Source organism: Hemiscyllium ocellatum (assembly GCF_020745735.1).
Source record: "Hemiscyllium ocellatum isolate sHemOce1 chromosome 40 unlocalized genomic scaffold, sHemOce1.pat.X.cur. SUPER_40_unloc_8, whole genome shotgun sequence".
Lineage (NCBI taxonomy): Eukaryota > Metazoa > Chordata > Chondrichthyes > Orectolobiformes > Hemiscylliidae > Hemiscyllium > Hemiscyllium ocellatum.
In genome coordinates, this window is record NW_026867536.1 from 302,240 (window position 1) to 308,239 (window position 6,000).

Sequence of the window (6,000 nt, forward strand, 5' to 3'; positions counted from 1 at the left end):
CACCCTAAACTTATACATACCTGAACACAACGTGGGCAAGTTAGCATGGCCAATCCACCTTAACCTGCACATCCCTGAACACTATGAGGTAATTTATCATGGCCAACCCATCCTAACCTACACATCCCTGAGCACTATGGGTAATTTATCATGGCCAATCCACCATAACCTACACATCCCTGAGCACTATGTGGGTAATTTAGCATGGCCAATCCACCCTAAACTACACATCCCTGAACCCTATGGGTAATTTAGCATGGCCAATCCACCATAACCTACACATCCCTGAGCACTATGGGGTAATTTAGCATGGCCAATCCACCCTAACCTACACATCCCTGAACACAATGGGTAATTTAGCATGGCCAATCCACACTAACCGACACGTCCCTGAGCACTATGGGGTAATTTAGCATGGCCAATCCACCCTAACCTACACATCCCTGAACACTATGGGTAATTTAGCATGGCCAATCCACCCTAACCTACACATCCCTGAGCACTATGGGGTAATTTAGCACGGCCAATCCACCCTAATCTACACATCCCTGAACACTATGGGCAATTTAGCATGGCCAATCCATCCTAACCGACACATCCCTGAACACTATGGGGGTAACTTAGCATAGCCAATCCACCCCAAACCTACACATCCCTGAGCACTATGGGTAATTTAGCATGGCCAATCCACCCTAACCTACACATCCCTGAACACTATGGGTAATTTACCATGGCCAATCCACCCTAACGTGCACATCCCTGAACACTATGGGGTAATTTAGCATGGCCAATCCACCCTAATCTACACATCCCTGAACACCATGGGGTTTCTTTAGCATGAAAAGCGCAGCAGGTCAGGCAGCATCCAAGGAACAGGAAATTCGACGTTTCAGGCTTAACCCCTTCTTCAGGAATAAGGGAAGTGTGTCCCTTTGTTTTGGAAGTGGGTGGATTGGAAAGAGATGTTGGTCAGGGTGAGGACCAGTTCAGTCAGTCGAAGGAGGGTGTCAGTGGAAGGGTACTGGTTGGTGCGGCGGGAAAGGAAGAAGCGGAGGGCTTTGAGTCCTTCGTGATGGGGGATGGAGGTGTACAGGGACTGGATGTCCATCGTGAAGATAAGGCGTTGGGGACCGGGGAAGCGAAAATCCTGGAGGTGGTGGAGGGCATGGGTGGTGTCCCGAACGTAGGTGGGGAGTTTTTGGACTCAGGGGGACAGGACCGTGTCGAGGTATTGGGAGATGAGTTCGGTGGGGCAGGAGCAGGCTGAGACAATGGGTCGGCCGGGGCAGGCAGGTTTGTGGAATTTGGGCAGGAGGTAGAAACGGGCGGTGCGGGGTTGAGGGACTATGAGGTTGGAGGCGGTGGATGGGAGATCCCCTGAGGTGATGAGGTCCTGGATGGTCTGGGAGATAATGGTTTGGTGGTGGGGGGTGGGGTCATGGTCAAGGGGGCAGTAGGAGGAGGTGTCCGCGAGCTGGCGTCTACCTTCAGCGGTGTAAAGGTCGGTGCGCCAAACTACTACCGCGCCTCCCTTGTCTGCCGGTTTGATGGTGAGGTTGGGGTTGGAGCGGAGGGAGTGGAGGGCTGCACGTTCCGAGGATGAGAGGTTGGAGTGGGTGAGAGGGATGGAGAGGTTGAGTCGGTTAATGTCGCGGCGGCAGTTGGTTATAAATAGATCCTGGGCGGGTAAGAGACCAGCACGGGGTGTCCAGGTAGATGGGGTGTGTTGGAGGCGGGAGAAGGCGTCGTCAGAGGGTGGGCGAGAATCCTGGTTGAAAAAGTAGGCCCAGAGGCGAAGGCGGAGGAAGAATTGTTTGATGTCTCGCCGCGTGTTGAACTCGTGAATCCTGGAGCGTAGGGGAAAGAAGGTGAGGCACCTGCTGAGGACTGATCTTTCATCCTCAGAGAGGGGGAGGTCTGGAGGGATGGTGAAAACACTGCATGGTCAACTTAGCATGGCCAATCCACCCTAACCTACACATCCCTGAACACTATGGGTAATTTAGCATGGCCAATCCACCCTAACCTACACATCCCTGAACACTATGGGGTAACTTAGCATGGCCAATCCACCCTAACCTACACATCCCTGAACACTATGGGGTAATTTAGCATGGCCAATCCACCCTAACCTACACATCCCTGAGCACTATGGGTACTTTAGCATGGCCAATCCACCCTAACCTACACATCCCTGAGCACTATGGGGTAATTTAGCATGGCCAATCCACCCTAACCTACACATCCCTGAACACTGTGGGTAATTTAGCATGGCCAATCCACCCTAACCTACACATCCCTGAACACTATGGGTAATTTAGTGTGGCCAATCCACCCTAACCTTCACATTCCTGAACAGTATGGCGTAATTTAGCATGGCCAATCCACCCTAACCTGCACATCCCTGAACACTATGGTTAATTTATCATGGCCAATCCATCCTAACCTACACATCCCTGAGCACTATGGGGTAATTTATCATGGCCAATCCATCCTAACCTACACATCCCTGAGCACTATGGGTAATTTAGCATGGCCAATCCACCATAACCTACACATCCCTGAACACTATGGGGTAATTTAGCGTGGCCAATCCACACTAACCTGCACATCCCTGAACACTATGGGTAATTTAGTGTGGCCAATCCACCCTAACCTTCACATTCCTGAACAGTATGGCGTAATTTAGCATGGCCAATCCATCCTAACCTACACATCCCTGAACACTATGGGGGTAATTTAGCATGGCCAATCCACCCTAACCTACACATCCCTGAACACTATGGGGGTAATTTAGCATGGCCAATCCACCCTAACCTACACATCCCTGAGCACTATGGGTAATTTAGCATGGCCAATCCACCCTAACCTACACATCCCTGAGCACTATGGGTAATTTAGCGTGGCCAATCCACCATAACCTACACATCCCTGAACACTATGGGGTAATTTAGTGTGGCCAATCCACACTAACCTGCACATCCCTGAACACTGTGGGTAATTTAGCGTGGCCAATCCACCCTAACCTACACATTCCAGAGCACTCTGGGTAATTTAGCGTGGCCAATCCACCCTAACCTGTATATCCCTGAACACTAAGGGTAATTTAGCGTGGCCAATCCATCCTAACCTGTACATCCCTGAACATTGTGGGTAATTTAGCACAGCCAATCCACCCTAACCTGTACATCCCTGAACACTATGAGGTAATTTAGCATGGCCAATCCACCCTAACCTGCACATCCCTGAACACTATGGGTAATTTAGCATGGCCAATCCACCCTAACCTGCACATCCCTAACCACTATGGGGGTAACTTAGCATGGCCAATCTACCCTAATCTGCACATTCCAGAGCACTCTGGGTAATTTAGCATGGCCAATCCACCCTAACCTGCACATCCCTGAACACTATGGGTAATTTAGTGTGGCCAATCCACCCTAACCTTCACATCCCTGAACACCATGGGGTAATTTAGCATGGCCAATCCACCCTAACCTACACATCCCTGAACACCATGGGGTAACTTAGCATGGCCAATCCACCCTAACCTACACATCCCTGAACACCATGGGGTAATTTAGCATGGCCAATCCACCCTAACCTACACATCCCTGAACACTATGGGGTAATTTAGCATGGCCAATCCACCCTAACCTACACATCCCTGAGCACTATGGGTAATTTAGCATGGCCAATCCACCCTAACCTGCACATCCCTGAACACCATGGGGTAATTTAGCATGGCCAATCCACCCTAACCTGCACATCCCTGAACACCATGGGGTAATTTAGCATGGCCAATCCACCCTAACCTACACATCCCTGAACACCATGGGGTAACTTAGCATGGCCAATCCACCCTAATGTGCGCATCCCTGGACTGTGGGAGGAAACCGGAGCACCCGGAGGAAACCCGTGCAGAACATGGGGAGAATGGTCATACCCCACACAGCCCCAAGGCTGGAATCAAACTTGGGTCTGTGCCGCTGTGAGTCTGCAGCGCTAACCACTGAGCCACCGTGCTGCCCCACACAATGTGGAGTAAAAGGCCACGCTGTGTGCAGTGACAGTCTGCACTGATGGACAGGCCGTGCCGCAGTGAGGATCGAAAGCCAACCGCACATCCTCCGCTGATAATTTACTGAAGGAATCTGCGACAGTTTTTACCATCCCTCAGCAGAAGGGCAGAATGTTCATGTACTTTGCAACAGCCCTCAATCCACACTGCCTGAATATGATGGAGAAAAGCGAGGCCTTTGTGAGAGAGGTGGTTGTGAGAGCTCTGTCTGTGTGACAAGGTGACAAACATGTGCCCAAAGGCAGGCCCAGCAAAAACACTAAGGTTCATCGGCCTGCTGACAGTGCGGCCCTCCCTCATTACTGACCCTCCAACAGTACAGCCCTCCCTCAGTACTGACCCTCCGACAGTGCGGCCCTCCCTCATTACTGACCCTACAACAGTACAGCCCTCCCTCAGTACTGACCCTCCGACAGTGCGGCGCTCCCTCAGTACTGACCCTCCGACAGTACAGCCCTCCCTCATTACTGACCCTCCAACAGTACAGCCCTCCCTCAGTACTGACCCTCCGACAGTGCGGCACTCCCTCAGTACTGACCCTCCGACAGTGCGGCGCTCCCTCAGTACTGACCCTCCGACAGTACAGCCCTCCCTCAGTACTGACCCTCCGACAGTGCGGCACTCCCTCAGTACTGACCCTCCGACAGTGCGGCGCTCCCTCAGTACTGACCCTCCGACAGTGCGGCGTTTCCTCAGTACTGACCCTCCGACAGTACAGCCCTCCCTCAGTACTGACCCTCCGACAGTACAGCCCTCCCTCAGTACTGACCCTCCGACAGTGCGGCACTCCCTCAGTACTGACCCTCCGACAGTGCGTCACTCTCTCAGCACTGACCCTCCGGCAGTGTGTGAGAGTGAGTCTGTGTGTGAGTGTGTAAGTATATCGATGTTCCTGTGTATACGAGTGTGGCTGTGTGCGTATATGAGTCGGGGGACAGCAAGTGGGGGGAGAGAGAGGGGCAGTGGGATTAGTTTGGGGATTGATACAGGGATACGGGGAGAGAGCGGGGCAGTGGGATTAGTTTGGGGATTGATACAGGGATACAGGGAGAGTGGGGGGCAGTGGGATTAGTTTGGGGATTGATACAGGGATACGGGGAGAGTGGGGGGCAGTGGGATTAGTTTGGGGATTGATACAGGGATACAGGGAGAGAGCGGGGCAGTGGGATTAGTTTGGGGATTGATACAGGAATATGGGGAGGGAGCGGGGCAGTGGGATTAGTTTGGGGATTGATACAGGAATATGGGGAGAGAGTGGGGCAGTGGGATTAGTTTGGGGATTGATACAGGGATACGGGGAGAGAGCGGGGCAGTGGGATTAGTTTGGGGATTGATACAGGAATATGGGGAGAGAGCGGGGCAGTGGGATTAGTTTGGGGATTGATACAGGAATATGGGGAGAGAGCGGGGCAGTGGGATTAGTTTGGGGATTGATACAGGAATATGGGGAGAGAGCGGGGCAGTGGGATTAGTTTGGGGATTGATACAGGGATACGGGGAGAGAGGGGGGCAGTGGGATTAGTTTGGGGATTGATACAGGGATACAGGGAGAGCGGGGCAGTGGGATTAGTTTGGGGATTGATACAGGGATACAGGGAGAGAGCGGGGCAGTGGGATTAGTTTGGGGATTGATACAGGGATACAGGGAGAGCGGGGCAGTGGGATTAGTTTGGGGATTGATACTGGGATACGGCGAGAGTGCGGGGCAGTGGGATTAGTTTGGGGATTGATACAGGGATACAGGGAGAGAGCGGGGCAGTGGGATTAGTTTGGGGATTGATACTGGGATACGGCGAGAGTGCGGGGCAGTGGGATTAGTTTGGGGATTGATACAGGGATACGGGGAGAGAGCGGGGCAGTGGGATTAGTTTGGGGTTTGAAATACAGCTGCAATCCCATGAATACAATTTCAGGACAAC